This window comes from Oncorhynchus gorbuscha, linkage group LG10, assembly GCF_021184085.1.
Source record: "Oncorhynchus gorbuscha isolate QuinsamMale2020 ecotype Even-year linkage group LG10, OgorEven_v1.0, whole genome shotgun sequence".
Classification (NCBI taxonomy): domain Eukaryota; kingdom Metazoa; phylum Chordata; class Actinopteri; order Salmoniformes; family Salmonidae; genus Oncorhynchus; species Oncorhynchus gorbuscha.
The window spans coordinates 96,514,341-96,533,403 of NC_060182.1; positions in this window are offsets into that span (position 1 = coordinate 96,514,341).

Sequence of the window (19,063 nt, forward strand, 5' to 3'; positions counted from 1 at the left end):
GCCCAGGGTCTGACAGAATCTGTGCAGAAGATCTAGGTGCTGCTGTAGGCCCTCCTTGGTTGGTGACAGAAGCACCAGATCATCAGCAAACAGTAGACATTTGACTTCAAATTCTAGTAGGGTGAGGCCGGTCTCTCTCTCTCTGTGTCTCTCTCTCATATCCTTATGTCTCTCTTTGTGCCTCTCTGTGTGTCTCTCTCTCTCTGTGTCTCTGTGTGTGTCCCTCATATCCTTCTGTCTCTCTCTCTCTCTCTCTCTGTGTGTCTCTCTCTCATATCCTTCTGTCTCTCTCTCTGTGTGTCTCTCTGTGTGTGTCTCTCTGTGTGTCTCTCTCTCTCTGTGTCTCTGTGTGTGTCCCTCATATCCTTCTGTCTCTCTCTCTCTCTCTCTGTGTGTCTCTCTCTCATATCCTTCTGTCTCTCTCTCTGTGTGTCTCTCTGTGTGTCTCTGTGTGTGTCTCTCTCATATCCTTCTCTCTCTCTCTCTCTCTCTCTCTGTCTCTCTGTCTCTCTGTCTCTCTGTCTCTCTCTCTGTCTCTCTCATATCCTTCTGTCTCTCTCTCTCCCCTCAGGCCGATCAACCCTGCTTTCGGCCAGAGAAGAAGAGGCGAAGGGAGAGGTTTCACTATCTCCCCCATTCCTTCCCTCTATCCCTCCCACTAGCCTATGTTGTGTTTATATGTATTTGAAACCGCTTAGTCCTTCAAGTCACTGATGTCTGTTTCTCAACGGTTCTGGGTATTAGAGGTCGACTGATTATGATTTTTCAATGCCAATACTGATTAATTGGCCGAATTAAAAAAAAAAAAATATATATATTTTTTTGTATTTTTATTTTGTAAAAAATGTAAGAATTTTTTTATATTTTTTATTTTAAAACTTTTAAAATATATATTTGTAATAATGACAATTACAACAATACTGAATGAACAATTAAACACTTTTATTTTAACTTAATATAATACATAAATCTATTTAGTCTCAAATAAATAATGAAACATGTTCAATTTGGATTAAATAATGCAAAAACAAAGTGTTGGAGAAGAAAGTAAAAGTGCAATATGCGCCATGTAAAAAAGCTAACGTTTCAGTTCCTTGCTCAGAACATGAGAACATATGAAAGCTGGTAGTTCCTTTTAACATGAGTCTTTAATATTCCCAGGTTAGAAGTTTTAGGTTGTGTTATTTTAGGAATTATAGGACTATTTCTCTATACGATTTGTATTTCATATACCTTTCATTGGATGTTCAAATAGGTATTACTTTAGTATTGCCAGCCTAATTTCAGGGAGTTGATAGGCTTGAAGTCATAAACAGTGCAATGCTTGATGCACAGCGAAGAGCTGCTGGCAAATGCAGGAAAGTGCTGTTTGAATGAATGCTTACGAGCCTGCTGCTGCTCAGTCAGACTGCTCAATCAAATATCAAATCATAGACTTAATTATAACATCATAACACACAGAAATACGAGCCGTAGGTCATTAATATGGTCAAATCCAGAAACTATAATTTCCAAAACAAAACGTTTATTCTTTCAGTGAAATATGTAACCGTTCTGTATTTTATCTAAAGGGTGGCATCCATCAGTCTAAATATTCCTGTTACATTGTACAACCTTCAATGTTATGTCATAATTATGTACAATTCTGGCAAATTAATGATGGTCTTTGTTAAGAGGAAACGCATCTCATAACGAGCCAGGAGGCCCAAACTGCTGCATATATCTACTGCCTGCACTGAACGCAGAGTGTGACACAGCTTCTCTAGTTAATATTTCCTGCTAACATGAATTTATTTGAACTAAATATGCAGGTTTAAAAATATATACTTATGTAATAATTTTAAGAAAGGAATTGATGTTTATGGTTAGGTACATTTGTGATTTTTTTTCGGAATGAGCTTTAAAAAATCATCACCCGTTTTGGCGTAAGTTGAAGTAGGCTGTGATTCGATGATCAATTAACAGGCACCACATTGATTATATGACGCAGGACAAGCTAGTTAACCTAGTAATATCATCAACCATGTGTAGTTAACTAGTGATAATGTGAAGATTGATTGTTTTTTTATAAGATATGTTTAATGCTAGCTGGCAACTTACCTTGGCTTTTGCTGCCACAAGGGCCTTTTGACGCTGCACTCTTGTAACAGGTGGTCAGCCTGCCACACAGTCTCCTTTCGCAATGTTATGTCAAAAAAAAGGCAGATTAATTTTGTTATGAAAAAACTTGAAATCGTCTCTAATAATGGTCTTCTGTTGCGTTTGGGTTGTCCTCAATCAGAAGTCAAGGCCCACATGACTTTAGGCAGCACAACCCTGTTCCACTGATAAAGCTGAAATGTAGAATGCCTGCACTGATTCCCTACAGAAGTGCACTACTTTTGACCAGAACCCTATGGGTCCTGTGCACTATGTAGGGAATAGGGTTATTTGAACATTATCGTAAAAATAGTGGATAGTGGTAGTTAATATGCTGCCTCAAGGAATTGTTATGTTTAAATAGGTGAATATATATATATATATATATTGTATATTGGATAGTGCTATTATGAGTTCTGCAAACACATATGTGTTTTGTTTTGAATGAATATTATGTAGTGGCTGTGATCTCACTGTTCTCTGTTATTCTACTGCTAGATCTGTTTACCGTCTTGCCAAACTGTTGTTTGGTCTGACAATGACAGAGCTAGCCTTCCGAAAAGTGAGTCCCAGAAGATCAACATCAAATAAAACAGTGATTTTTAGGCTTCAACTGAGAGAGCCTGGTTGGAAGGTTAATTGCTCCAGCTGTCTTCTTCAGGTACTTTGTTTAACCTAGCTGGCAACTTCTTCTTGGTACTTTGTTTAACCCTCAGCAGCTTCTTCTTCAGGTACTTTTGTTTAACCCTCAGCAACTCTTCTTCTTCAGGTACTTTGTTTAACCCTCAGCAACTCTTCTTCTGCTTGCCTGCCTCCCTCATGAGGTTTTAACTCAAATAGAGAGCCATGTTTTGAAGTGAGTTCCTGATGTAATAAAAAAGACAGTTACGCTTTGTCAGAAGACCTTTTAGACTGATAAACTTGAAACTGCACCCTATTCCCTACATATAGTGCACAGGGCCCATAAGTCTGGTCTAAAATAGTGCACTATATGTAGGAATAGGGTTCCAGGGCTCTGGTCTAAAATAGTGCACTATATGTAGGCAGCAATAGGGTTCCATACTCTGTCTAAAATAGTGAAATATAGGGAATAGGGTTCCATAGGCTCTGGTCTATAATAGTGCACTATTTGTACCAGATAGGGTTCCATAGGGCTCTGGTCTAAAATAGTGCACTATATAGGGAATAGGGTTCCATAGGGCTCTGGTCTATAATAGTGCACTATATGTAGGGAATAGGGTTCCATAGGGCTCATTCAAAATAGTGCACTGTATGGAATAGGGTTCTATAGGGGCTCTGGTCTATAATAGTGCACTATATAGGGAATAGGGTTCCATAGGGCTCTGGTAAAGTAGTGCACTATATAGGAATAGATTCCATAGTGCTCTGGTGCAAGTAGTGCACTATATAGGGAATAGGGTTCCATAGTGCTCTGGTCTAAAGTAGTGCACTATATATAGGGAATAGCAGATTTCTCATAGGGCTCTGGTCTAAAATAGTGCACTATATGTAGGGAATAGGGTTCCATAGGGCTCTGGTCTTGCACTAAATAGGAATTGTTCCATAGGGCTCTGGTCTAAAGTAGTGCACTATATAGGAATAGGGTTCCATAGTGCTCTGGTCTAAAGTAGTGCACTATATAGGGAATAGGGTTCCATAGTGCTCTGGTCTAAAGTAGTGCACTATAAAGGGAATAGGGTTCCATAGGGCTCTGGTCTAAAGTAGTGCACTATATAGGGAATAGGGTTCCATAGTGCCTGGTTAAAGTAGTGCACTATAAAGGAATAGGGTTCCAGGCTCTCTTCTAAAGTAGTGCACTATATAGGGAATAGGGTTCCATAGTGCTCTGGTCTAAAGTAGTGCACTATATAGGGAATAGGGTTCTATAGTGCTCTGGTCTAAAGTAGTGCACTATATAGGGAATAGGGTTCCATAGTGCTCTTGTTTAAAATACACTATGTAGGAATAGGGTTCCATAGTGCTCTGGTCTAAAGTAGTGCACTATATAGGGAATAGGTTCCATAGTGCTCTGGTCTAAAGTAGTGCACTATATAGGGAATAGGGTTCTATAGGGCTCTGGTCTAAAGTAGTGCACTATATAGGGAATAGGGTTCCATAGGGCTCTGGTCTAAAGTAGTGCACTATATAGGAATAGGTTCCATAGTGCTCAACTAAAGTAGTGCACTATATAGGGAATAGGGTTCCATAGGCTCTGGTCTAAAGTAGTGCACTATATAGGAATAGGGTTCCATAGGGCTCTGGTCTAAAGTAGTGCACTATATAGGGAATAGGTTCCATAGGGCTCTGGTCTATAATAGTGCACTATATATAGGGAATAGGTTCCATAGGGCTCTGGTCTAAAGTAGTGCACTATATATAGGGAATAGGGTTCCATAGTGCTCTGGTCTAAAGTAGTGGCACTATATAGGAATAGGTTCCATAGTGCTCTGGTCTAAAGTAGTGCACTATAAAGGGAATAGGGTTCCATAGGGCTCTTCAAAGTAGTGCACTATATAGGGAATAGGGTTCCATAGTGCTCTGGTCTAAAGTAGTGCACTATAAAGGAATAGGGTTCCATAGGGCTCTGGTCTAAAGTAGTGCACTATATAGGGAATAGGGTTCCATAGTGCTCTGGTCTAAAGTAGTGCACTATATAGGGAATAGGGTTCTATAGTGCTCTGGTCTAAAGTAGTGCACTATATAGGGAATAGGGTTCTATAGGGCTCTGGTCTAAAGTAGTGCACTATATAGGGAATAGGGTTCCATAGGGCTCTGGTCTAAAGTAGTGCACTATATAGGGAATAGGTTCTATAGTGCTCTGGTCTAAAGTAGTGCACTATAGGGAATAGGGTTCCATAGTGCTCTGGTCTAAAGTAGTGCACTATATAGGGAATAGGGTTCTATAGGGCTCTGGTCTAAAGTAGTGCACTATATAGGGAATAGGGTTCCATAGGGCTCTGGTCTAAAGTAGTGCACTATATAGGGAATAGGGTTCTATAGTGCTCTGGTCTAAAGTAGTGCACTATATAGGGAATAGGGTTCCATAGTGCTCTGGTCTAAAATAGTGCACTATGTAGGAATAGGGTTCCATAGTGCTCTGGTCTAAAGTAGTGCACTATATAGGAATAGGGTTCCATAGTGCTCTGGTCTAAAGTAGCACTATAGGGAATAGGGTTCTATAGGGCTCTGGTCTAAAGTAGTGCACTATATAGGGAATAGGGTTCCATAGGGCTCTGGTCTAAAGTAGTGCACTATATAGGGAATAGGGTTCCATAGTGCTCTGGTCTAAAGTAGTGCACTATATAGGGAATAGGGTTCTATAGGGCTCTGGTCAAAGTAGTGCACTATATAGGGAATAGGGTTCCATAGGGCTCTGGTCTAAAGTAGTGCACTATATAGGGAATAGGGTTCCATAGTGCTCTGGTCTAAAGTAGTGCACTATATAGGGAATAGGGTTCCATAGGGCTCTGGTCTAAAGTAGTGCACTATATAGGAATAGGGTTCCATAGGGCTCTGGTCAAAAAGTAGTGCACTATATAGGGAATAGGGTTCCATAGGGCTCTGGTCTATAATAGTGCACTATATAGGGAATAGGGTTCCATAGGGCTCTGGTCTAAAGTAGTGCACTATATATAGGGAATAGGGTTCCATAGTGCTCTGGTCTAAAGTAGTGCACTATAGGGAATAGGTTCCATAGTGCTCTGGTCTAAAGTAGTGCACTATAAAGGGAATAGGGTTCCATAGGGCTCTGGTCTAAATAGTGCACTATATAGGGAATAGGGTTCCATAGTGCTCTGGTCTAAAGTAGTGCACTATAAAGGGAATAGGGTTCCATAGGGCTCTGGTCTAAAGTAGTGCACTATATAGGAATAGGGTTCCATAGTGCTCTGGTCTAAAGTAGTGCACTATATAGGAATAGGGTTCCATAGGGCTCTGGTCTAAAGTAGCACTATATAGGGAATAGGGTTCTATAGGCTCTGGTCTAAAGTAGTGCACTATATAGGGAATAGGTTCCATAGGGCTCTGGTCTAAAGTAGTGCACTATATAGGAATAGGGTTCCATAGTGCCTGGTCTAAAGTAGTGCACTATATAGGGAATAGGTTCCATAGTGCTCTGGTCTAAAGTAGTGCACTATATAGGAATAGGGTTCCATAGGGCTCTGGTCTAAAGTAGTGCACTATATAGGGAATAGGTTCCATAGGGCTCTGGTCTAAAGTAGTGCACTATATAGGGAAATAGGTCTTCTATAGTGCTCTGGTTAAAGTAGCACTATATAGGGAATAGGGTTCCATAGTGCCTGTCTAAAATAGTGCACTATATAGGAATAGGGTCCATAGTGCTCTGGTCTAAAGTAAAACTATATAGGAATAGGGTTCCATAGGGCTCTGGTCTAAAGTAGTGCACTATATAGGGAATAGGGTTCTATAGGCTCTGGTCTAAAGTAGTGCACTATATAGGGAATAGGGTTCCATAGGGCTCTGGTCTAAAGTAGTGCACTATATAGGGAATAGGGTTCCATAGGGCTCTGGTCTAAAGTAGTGCACTATATAGGGAATAGGGTGCCTTGGAGATGTATCCCTGGTGTACTGTTGTAGTACAGTGGTCCTCTACTAACAGACAGAGGGGACTTCTAGTATAGCTCCATTCAGCAGCCTCAGGGTTTGGTCATGGTTGGGTCAGGGTTAGGGGTCAGGGTTGGGTTAGGATCAGGGTTAGGATCAGGTCAGGGTTTAGTCAAGGTTAGTGTCAGGGTTTAGTCAAGGTTAGGGTCAGGGTTGGGTCAGGGTTGGGTCAGGGTTTAGTCAGGGTTTAGGTCAGGGTTGGGTTAGGGTCAGGGTTAGATCAGGGTTAGGATCAGGGTCAGGGTTTAGTCAAGGTTAGTGTCAGGGTTTAGTCAAGGTTAGGGTCAGGGTTGGGTCAGGGTTGGGTCGGGTTTAGTCAGGGTTTAGGTTAGGGTTTGGGTCAGGGTTTTAGAGTTAGGGTCAGGGTTAGATCAGGGGTAGGGTCATGATTGGGTTGGGTCAGGGTTGGGTCAGGGTTAGGGTCAGGTCAGGGTTGGGTCAGGTTAGATCAGGGTTGGGTCAGGTTAGATCAGGGTTAGATCATTTGCATTACGAGGCTTTGACAAACCAGTCAAATCTGTCTCTATGTGAATAACTTGATAGTAGCTTGCTGTGTCTACTGAGGACTTAGAGACTCCATGTTCTGATACTGAGCCTGCGTTTTGATAATAGATTTCTTCCCCACTGCTTAAACAAACAACAACAACAACAACAACAAACATATTGGTAGCCTAGCTACTGATTCCTGGCCAGGGTTACAGGGAAGTGACATTATTCTCCAATGTGAGTTCACACTCCACCAACACATGGTTTAAATTAACCAAATAGCTTCGTGATTATGTTGCATTGTGTTGGTTGTGAGATCTGTTAGCATTTAGCTTTGTGATTATGTTGCATTGTGTTGGTTGTGAGATCTGTTAGCATTTAGCTTTGTGATTATGTTGCATTGTGTTGGTTGTGAGATCTGTTAGCATTTAGCTTTGTGATTATGTTGCATTGTGTTGGTTGTGAGATCTGTTAGCATTTAGCTTTGTGATTATGTTGCATTGTGTTGGTTGTGAGATCTGTTAGCATTTAGCTTTGTGATTATGTTGCATTGTGTTGGTTGTGGATCTGTTAGCACTTAGCTTTGTGATTATGTTGCATTGTGTTGGTTGTGAGATCTGTTAGCATTTAGCTTTGTGATTATGTTGCATTTGTGTTGGTTGTGAGATCTGTTAGCATTTAGCTTTGTGATTATGTTGCATTGTGTTGGTTGTGAGATCTGTTAGCATTTAGCTTTGTGATTATGTTGCATTGTGTTGGTTGTGAGATCTGTTAGCATTTAGCTTTGTGATTATGTTGCATTGTGTTGGTTGTGAGATCTGTTAGCACTTAGCTTTGTGATTATGTTGCATTGTGTTGGTTGTGAGATCTGTTAGCATTTAGCTTTGTGATTATGTTGCATTGTGTTGGTTGTGAGATCTGTTAGCATTTAGCTTTGTGATTATGTTGCATTGTGTTGGTTGTGAGATCTGTTAGCATTTAGCTTTGTGATTATGTTGCATTGTGTTGGTTGTGAGATCTGTTAGCACTTAGCTTTGTGATTATGTTGCATTGTGTTAATAAAAGAGATCTGTTAGTACTTTAGTTTAGGATTATGTTGCATTGTGTTGGTTGTGAGATCTGTTAGCATTTAGCTTTGGTGGATTGTAGATGTTGCATTTACTGTGTTGGTTGTAGAGATCTGTTAGCATTTAGCTTTGTGATTATGTTGCATTGTGTTGGTTGTGAGATCTGTTAGCATTTAGCTTTGTGATTATGTTGCATTGTGTTGGTTGTGAGATCTGTTAGCATTTAGCTTTGTGATTATGTTGCATTGTGTTGGTTGTGAGATCTGTTAGGCATTTAGCTTTGTGATTATGTTGCATTGTGTTGGTTGTGAGATCTGTTAGCATTTAGCTTTGGATTATGTTGCATTGTGTTGGTTGTGAGATCTGTTAGCATTTAGCTTTGTGATTATGTTGCATTGTGTTACAGAGATCTGTTAGCATTTAGCTTTGTGATTATGTTGCATTGTGTTGGTTGTGAGATCTGTTAGCATTTAGCTTTGTGATTATGTTGCATTGTGTTGGTTGTGAGATCTGTTAGCATTTAGCTTTGTGATTATGTTGCATTGTGTTGGTTGTGAGATCTGTTAGCATTTAGCTTTGTGATTATGTTGCATTGTGTTGGTTGTGAGATCTGTTAGCATTTAGCTTTGTGATTATGTTGCATTGTGTTGGTTGTGAGATCTGTTAGCATTTAGCTTTGTGATTATGTTGCATTGTGTTGGTTGTGAGATCTGTTAGCATTTAGCTTTGTGATTATGTTGCATTGTGTTGGTTGTGAGATCTGTTAGCACTTAGCTTTGTGATTATGCTTTTGCATTGTGTTGGTTGTGAGATCTGTTAGCATTTAGCTTTGTGATTATGTTGCATTGTGTTGGTTGTGAGATCTGTTAGCATTTAGCTTTGTGATTATGTTGCATTGTGTTGGTTGTGAGATCTGTTGGGCATTTAGCTTTTGTGATTATGTTGCATTGTGTTGGTTGTGAGATCTGTTAGCACTTTGCTTTGCCTCCGAAAATGCTCCAGGACATTTTGAGTTTATGCAGATTACAGACAGAATTAAAATGACGGTTCTGGACGACGCTTCTAGAAAGATCTGATAGCATCATACAGGACAGACAATACCACATACAGGACAGACAATACTACATACAGGACAGACAATACTACATACAGGACATACTACATACTACATATTAGGGACAGACAATACTACATACAGGACAGACAATACTACATACAGGGACATACTACATACTACATACAGGACATACTACATACAGGACTAGACATACTACATACAGACATACTACATACAGGACATACTACATACTACATACAGGACATACTACATACACATACAGGACGGACATACTCACATACTACATACAGGACATACTACATACAGGATGGACATACTACATACAGGACATACTACATACTACACACAGGACATACTACATACAGGACAGGACTACATACTACATACAGGACAGACATACTACATACAGGACATACTACATACTACACACAGGACATACTACATACAGGACATACTACATACAGGACAGAGTAAAGATCAATAATTTGCAAATATTGAAGGCCTTTCTCTAATTCCCAGAGTCAGAAAGTGGAGTGTTTCACCACTTTTCCTGCAGTGTTTCACCACTTTCTCCTGCAGTGTTTCACCACTTTCTCCTGTAGTGTTTCACCACTTTCTCCTGTAGTGTTTCACCACTTTCTCCTGCAGTGTTTCACCACTTTCTCCTGCAGTGTTTCACCATGTTCTCCTGCAGTGTTTCACCACTTTCCTGCAGTGTTTCACCACTTTGTCCTGCAGTGTTTCACCACTTTGTCCTGTAGTGTTTTCACCACTTGTCCTGTAGTGTTTCACCACTTTGTCCTGCAGTGTTTCACCACTTTGTCCTGTAGTGTTTCACCACTTTGTCCTGTAGTGTTTCACCACTTTGTCCTGTAGTGTTTCACCATGTTCTCCTGTAGTGTTTCACCATGTTCTCCTGCAGTGTTTCACCACTTCCTCCTGCAGTGTTTCACCACTTCCTCCTGCAGTGTTTCACCATTTTCCCCAGCAGTGTTTCACCACTTTCTTCTGTAGTGTTTCACCACTGTAGTGTTTTTCTCCTGCAGTGTTTCACCACTTTCTCCCAGTGTTTCACCACTTTCTCCTGTCGTGTTTCACCACTTTCTCCTGTATCCGTAGAGGGAGAATATGTATGTCAGCACTGAGCAGACGTCTGGTTCAGAATGTCTGGCCTGAGAAGCTGTCAGGTTTAACATGTTGTATTCATTAGCTGAGCTGAAGCTGTTGCTGCAGTCTAGTCTTTGACCTGGGGGCCAGTTACAGTTGTTCTGACTGAGGTAAATGTCATGGCAACACAGCACAAACTGATCTGGGATCGGTCTACGGGTTCTTTCACCCACCAGACCCAGATGTGTAGTTCCTGATGGAGTCTGTGATGGACACAGTCAACAACACGCTCATGTAACTAGGAACAGTTCAGTTCTGTCCTGTAACTAGGAACAGTTCTGTTCTGTAACTAGAACAGTTCAGCTCTGTCATGTAATCCAGGGAACAGTTCAGTTCTGTCCTGTAACTAGGAACAGTTCAGCTCTGTCCTGTAACTGAACAGTTCTGTTCTGTCCTGTAACTAGGAACACTTCAGCTCTGTCCTGTAACTAGGAACAGTTCAGCTCTGTCCTGTCCTGTAACTAGGAACAGTTATGTCCTGCCACTAGGAACAGTCCTGTCCTGTAACTAGGAACAGTCCTGTCCTGTAACTAGGAACAGTTCTGTTCTGTCCTGTCCTGTAACTAGGAACAGTTCTGTCCTGTCCTGTAACTAGGAACAGTTCTGTTCTGTCCTGTCCTGTAACTAAGAACAGTTCTGTTCTGTCCTGTAACTAGGAACAGTTCAGCTCTGTTCTGTAACTAGGAACAGTTAAGCTCTGTCCTGTAACTAGGAACAGTTCTGTCCTGTCCTGTAACTAGGAACAGTTATGTCCTGTCCTGTAACTAGGAACAGTTCAGCTCTGTCCTGTAACTAGGAACAGTTCAGTTCTGTCCTGTAACTAGGAACAGTTAAGCTCTGTCCTGTAACTAGGAACAGTTCAGCTCTGTCCTGTAACTAGGAACAGTTCAGCTCTGTTCTGTAACTAGGAACAGTTAAGCTCTGTTCTGTAACTAGGAACAGTTCTGTCCCCTGTCCTGTAACTAGGAACAGTTCTGTCCTGTAACTAGGAACAGTACAGTTCTGTCCTGTAACTAGGAACAGTTCAGTTCTGTCCTGTAACTAGGAACAGTTCAGTTCTGTCCCTGTAACTAGGAACAGTTCAGTTCTGTCCTGTAACTAGGAACAGTTCTGTTCTGTCCTGTCCTGTAACTAAGAACAGTTCTGTCCTGTAACTAAGAACAGTTCAGTTCTGTCCTGTAACTAGGAACAGTTCAGTTCTGTCCTGGAAACTAGGAACAGTTCAGTTCTGTCCTGTAACTAGGAGTAGTTCAGCTCTGTCCTGTAACTAGGAGTAGTTCAGCTCTGTCCTGTAACTAGGAGTAGTTAAGCTCTGTTCTGTAACTAGGAGTAGTTAAGCTCTGTCCTGTAACTAGGAGTAGTTAAGCTCTGTCCTGTAACTAGGAGTAGTTAAGCTCTGTCCTGTAACTAGGAGTAGTTAAGCTCTGTCCTGTAACTAGGAACAGTTCAGCTCTGTCCTGTAACTAGAACAGTTCAGTTCTGTCCTGTAACTAGGAACAGTTCAGCTCTGTTCTGTAACTAGGAACACTTCAGCTCTGTCCTGTAACTAGGAACCAGTTCTGTTCTGTCCTGTAACTAGGAGTAGTTCAGCTCTGTCCTGTAACTAGGAGTAGTTCTGTCCTGTAACTAGGAGTAGTTCTGTCCTGTAACTAGGAGTAGTTCTGTCCTGTAACTAGGAGTAGTTCTGTCCTGTAACTAGGAGTAGTTCTGTCCTGTAACTAGGAGTAGTTCTGTCCTGTAACTAGGAGTAGTTCTGTCCTGGGTAACTAGGAACAGTTCAGCTCTGTCCTGTAACTAGGAGTAGTTAAGCTCTGTCCTGTAACTAGGAGTAGTTCTGTAACTAGAAACAGTTCAGCTCTGTCCTGTAACTAGGAACAGTTCAGCTCTGTCCTGTAACTATGGGTCAAGTTTGGCTATATTTGGTTTACAAGACTGAAGAAGAACATTTATAGCAGGGGTGTCAAACATACGGCCCGCGGGCCGGAACCGGCCCCCAAGGAGGTTCGATCAGGCCCGCAGGATAATTTGAAAGTGGAAAAAATGCATAAAGACATGGAATTAATATTTTTTAATTCGCTGCAATTCATGGATTATCCGCTAAGGGGCGCACTCTTTCCATCAGTAGAAAGACAAGCCGCATCACTGAGACAGAGACTGAAAACAGCAGACGGTATCAATGCGCCATCTGCTGCTTGTTACGACGTTGTTAATACCTTGGTCTCTACTCTCCGCTACACCTTCATTAGCCAAAATGTCGTTATCCAAACGGAGAAAAGTAGATAAGGAGTGTAGAATTTTCAAAGAAAAAATGGACCACGTCCTATTTATTTACAGAGATGCACGGAAAACCTTTGTGCTTGGTGTGTTGCAACAAGTTCGGTATTGAAGGAATATAATATTCGAGCTCCACTACGAGACTCATCACAGCGAAAAATATGACGGCTTGCAAGGACAACTGAGAAGAGATAAGATTAACGAATTGCTGGCGGGTCTGAAACAGCAGTCAACTTTCATCCAGAGCCGAGAAGTCAGTGAAGCAGCGGTAAAAGCCAGCTACCTAATTGCTAGCGAAATAGCATTAGCATCGAAGCCGTATTCCGACGGTGACTTTGTTAAACGATGCATGATGAAAGCGCTGAACTTGTATGTCCCGAGAAGCGACAAGCTTTTGCCAATATTAGCCTGACGAGAAGGAATACTATAGCAGAGAGGATTTGGAACTATCGGCAGATTTAGACAGTCAATTGAAACAGAGAGTCAAGTCATTTATTGCATTTTCCGTGGCAATTGACGCAGAGCACTGACATCACAGACGTGGCCCAACTGGCCATATTTATTTGAGGAGTTGATGAGACATTGACTGTTACTGAAGAGTTTCTTGAGTTGGTGCCAATGATGGACACCACAACAGCCGAGGACATTTTCGGCTCTGGTCGTTGCTGCATTGGACAGAGTTGGAGTGGACTGGTCCCGCGCTGTCAGCCTGGCTACAGACGGCGCGCCATCCATGGTCGGAAAGAAAGCAGGTGCCGCGACAAAGTTCAAAGACAAAGTACAAGCCCTTAATGGAGGAGATCGTTTCTGGACATTTCACTGTATTTTGCACCAGGAGGCATTGTGTTGCAAGTCGCTGAAAATGGACCACGTCATGGAGGTGGTTGTTCGCACTGTAAATTTCATCCGGTCCAGAGTCCTGAACCATCCGTCAGTTTTGACCAAACTTCTCAGCGCCAGCAACATTACCCACAGCCTGCCATGCCACACTGAAGTGAGATGGTTAAGCCGAGCGCTGTGCTGAGGCATTTCTTTGATCTCTGAGAGGAAATCGGACAGTTCATGGAGAAAAAAAGGAAAACCGGTGTTGGAATTTACAATCTCAGGAATGGCTACGAGGACCTTGCATTCTTGGTTGATATTACTGAACACTTGAACAATCTGAACAAAATGTTGCAAGGCTGCAAAAAAGTTGTCACACAGTTTTCTGACAACATACATGCATTTAAGTTGAAGCTGACTTTGTGGGAGATGCAACTGGCAAAATGGCAACCCTGCTCATTTCCCCTGTCTGAGAGATGTGTGTGTGACCAGACCTGATGCGGACATGAAACGGTACAAAGACAAAATTGCAGGACTACTGCGGGAGTTTGAGAAACGTTTTCCAGGTATTTGGTGAACTTGAGACAGAATTTTCAGTTTTCGCTCACCTTTCACAGTTAAAGCTTCTGATCTGCCGGTCGAAATTCAGCTAGAGATAATTGATTTGCAGTGTGATGCAGATTTGAAGGGCAAATTTGCCTCTGTAGGTCTGGACAGATTTTATCAGTATCTACTACCAGGGTACCCCAAATTAACAGCCCTGGCTGCTAAAATTTTGTGCATGTTTGGGACAACCTACCTTTTGTGACCAAATTTTCTCAGTGATGAATATCAATAAAACAAAAATGCGTTCAAGGCTCACAAACAAGCACTTAAATGACATTCTGAAAGTGACAGCTAGTCAGGACATGACACCTGGTGTTGATGCACTTGTACAGGCCAAAAGATGCCAAGTTTCAGGTACAAATACAAGTCCAGACTAGACTAACACCTTTAAAATGCTGCCTTAGATACTGTTTGCATTGAAAGAATACAGCTCTGTGAATATGAATCCTTACTGTGGTGATTTAAAAAAATGTGCACTTTAATGTTAGTCAGCAGCTTCAAAACAAAAGTTGTGTGATGGAATTCTACTGTTCATACAACTCCATAAATTTTCAGTATGTATTGTATGTGTATGTATGTTTCATGTATGAAGTTTACAGATTTACAGGACAGGCAACACTTTCTTCATTACACATTTAAAATCACTCTCCTTAGTTTGTAAGGTGTACGCAGGGATTACATTTAGATTTTATATGCGTATGTGTAAGTGGTTAAAAATTCCTTTCTTTAAAAGTCTCATTTAATCTTAAAGTGCATTACTATATTTTTCAGTACCAATTAAAGTTTTGTGCCTTTGTACAATCAGTGGGATCAGTTGCAATGCATATTTGTGAATGATAAAAGTAAATTGCACATTTGTCTAAGGAAATATGAGGTGTTTCATGAAATGTTTTGTAAAAGGATAGTTCATTAAATTTCAATATTTTCCTAATGTTCTTGTGCTTCTTTACACCAAAACAAAGGAAAGACATGAAATATTTTGGTTATTTATAGCAGAGTATGGTATAATTTTAATGGTCCGGCCCACTTGACATCTCCTAGGCCGTATGTGGCCCACGATGCGAAATGAGTTTGACACCCCTGATTTATAGTCTGTCTGTTTGGCCTGCCAGAGACAGGGTCTATACATAAACATACTAGGCAAATTACAGTAGATACTACATGAAGTCAGTAGAGACAGGTTACAGTAGATACTACATAAAGACAGTAGAATGGGTTACAGTAGATACTACATAAAGACAGTAGAATAGCTTACAGTAGATACTACATAAAGACAGTAGAATGGGTTACAGTAGATACTACATAAAGACAGTAGAATAGCTTACAGTAGATACTACATAAAGACAGTAGAATGGGTTACAGTAGATACTACATAAAAGACAGTAGAATGGGTTACAGTAGATACTACATAAAGACAGTAGAATGGAGTTACAGTACTACACATAAGGCAGTAGAATGGGTTACAGTAGATACTACATAAAGACAGTAGAATGGGTTACAGTAGATACTACATAAAGACAGTAGAATGGGTTACAGTAGATACTACATAAAGACAGTAGAATGGGTTACAGTAGATACTACATAAAGACAGTAGAATGGGTTACAGTAGATACTACATAAAGACAGTAGAATGGGTTACAGTAGATGCTACATAAAGACAGTAGAATGGGTTACAGTAGATACTACATAAAGACAGTAGAATGGGTTACAGTAGATACTACATAAAGACAGTAGAATGGGTTACAGTAGATACTACATAAAGACAGTAGAATGGGTTACAGTAGATACTACATAAAGACAGTAGAATGGGTTACAGTAGATACTACATAAAGACAGTAGAATGGGTTACAGTAGATACTACATAAAGACAGTAGAATCAGTTGTCATAAAGACAAAAAGGAACTGACTTGTTGAAAGGGATAAGTTTGACAAACAGCAGAGAGGTTCAATCAGGACTAGATATCTGGTGTATATCACTGCCAGAGAGGTTCAATCAGGGCTAGATATCGGTTGTATATCACTCCCAGAGAGGTTCAATCAGGACTAGATATCTGTTGTATATCACTCCCAGAGAGGTTCAATCAGGACTAGATATCGGTTGTATATCACTGCCAGAGGTTCAATCAGGGCTAGATATCTGTTGTATATCCTCCCAGAGGTTCAATCAGGACTAGATATCGGTTGTATATCACTCCCAGAGAGGTTCAATCAGGGCTAGATATCTGTTGTATATCACTGCCAGAGAGGTTCAATCAGGACTAGATATCTGGTGTATCACTCCCAAGGGTTCAATCAGGACTAGATATCTGGTGTATATCACTCCCAGAGAGGTTCAATCAGGACTAGATATCTGTTGTATATCACTCCCAGAGAGGTTCAATCAGGACTAGATATCGGTTGTATATCACTCCCAGAGAGGTTCAATCAGGACTAGATATCTGGTGTATATACTCCCAGAGAGGTTCAATCAGGACTAGATATCTGGTGTATATCACTGCCAGAGAGGTTCAATCAGGACTAGATATCTGGTGTATATCACTGCAGAGGTTCAATCAGGACTAGATATCGGTTCATACCATCACTCCCAGAGAGGTTCAATCAGGACTAGATATCGTGTATATCACTCCCAGAGAGGTTCAATCAGGACTAGATATCTATGAATTGTATATCCCTGCAGAGAGGTTCAATCAGGACTAGATATCTGGTGGCTATATCACTCCCCAGAGAGGTTCAATCAGGACTAGATATCTGGTGTATATCCTCCCAGAGAGGTTCAATCAGGACTAGATATCTGGTGTATATCACTGCCAGAGAGGTTCAATCAGGGACTAGATATCATTGTATATCCACTCCCAGAGGTTTAATCAGGACTAGATATCTATTTGTATATCACTCCCAGAGGGACCAGCCAGGACTAGATATCTGGTGTATATCACTCCCAGATAGGTTGCTTTACACAATTTAAATATCAGGGTTGTTTTATGTAAATGTTTGGATTCTTTCCACGATAGGGCTCCCTTGTTTTTTAATCCAATGTTCGTCCCAAATGACCCCATATTCCCTTTTAAGTTCACTACTTTTGACCAGTTCCCTATGGGCCCTGATCTAAAGTAGTGCACTAAATGGGGACTAGGGTGCCATTTGGGACACAATCCATATCCGTGTTAGCGGTCGGAGTGGTCAGGACAGTTGGGGACAGTCAGACAGTATTAAAAGCTCTGATTACAGTAGAGACTCTGGCTAATTTCACGCTATCATATGAGCACTGAACAGATTCTGGCTGGGTCCGATCGACATCCCACTAGACCAGAGGTTCATTTTCTCCTTCAGTCATCCTTGTTTAGTTTTCTTGGTATTCTATCGAGTGTTGTCAGAGGGGGCAGGGGAGGTAAATGGATCAGCTGATATATCAGGTCAGAGGGGGGTGGGCAGGTAAATGGATCAGCTGATATATCATATCCTCTCTTTCTCCCAGAGAGTATCTTGAATGTGTAGTGACATTACCTAAGCTATGTAGTGACATAACCTGGGCTATGTAGTGAGTGACTGGCTAGTGAGTATGTAGTGACATTACCTAAGCTATGTAGTGAGTGATTGACTAGTGAGTATGTAGTGACATTACCTAAGCTATGTAGTGACATTACCTAGGCTATGTAGTGACATTACCTAAGCTATGTAGTGAGTGATTGACTAGTGAGTATGTAGTGACATTACCTAAGCTATGTAGTGACATTACCTAGGCTATGTAGTGACATTACCTAAGCTATGTAGTGAGTGATTGACTAGTGAGTATGTAGTGACATTACCTAAGCTATGTAGTGAGTGACTAGGGAGTATGTAGTGACATTACCTAGGCTACGTAGTGACATTACCTAGGCTATGTAGTGACATTACCTAAGCTATGTAGTGAGTGACTAGTGAGTGTGTAGTGACATTACCTAGGCTATGTAGTGACATTACCTAGGCTATGTAGTGACATTACCCAAGCTATGTAGTGAGTGACTAGTGAGTGTGTAGTGACATTACCTAAGCTATGTAGTGACATTACCTAGGCTATATAGTGAGTGACTGACTAGTGAGTATGTAGTGACATTACCTAAGCTATGTAGTGACATTACCTAGGCTATGTAGTGAGTGACTGACTAGTGAGTATGTAGTGACATTACCTAAGCTATGTAGTGAGTGATTGACTGAGTATGTAGTGACATTACCTAAGCTATGTAGTGACATTACGTAGGCTATGTAGTGAGTGACTGACTAGTGAGTATGTAGTGACATTACCTAGGCTATGTAGTGCGTGATTGACTAGTGAGTATGTAGTGACATTACCTAAGCTATGTAGTGAGTGACTAGGGAGTATGTAGGGACATTACCTAGGCTACGTAGTGACATTACCTAGGCTATGTAGTGAGTGATTGACTAGTGAGTATGTAGTGACATTACCTAAGCTATGTAGTGACATTACCTAGGCTACGTAGTGACATTATCTAGGCTATGTAGTGAGTGACTAGTGAGTGTGCAGTGACATTATCTAAGCTATGTAGTGACATTACCTAAGCTATGTAGTGAGTGACTAGGGAGTGTGTATTGCAGATAGCTGAGAAAATGCCTCAAGGAAACTTGTGGAAGTCCGTAAGAGACTCTTCTAAGATTCTTTAAGAATAAATCTGTAGGTCAGTTGTTTCTACGGGTATTCTTCAGAATAAATTCAATTCTGGAAGGCTTTCCACTAGATGTTGGAACATTGCTGCTATAACAGCCTCCACTCTTCTGGGAAGGCTTTCCACTAGATGTTGGAACA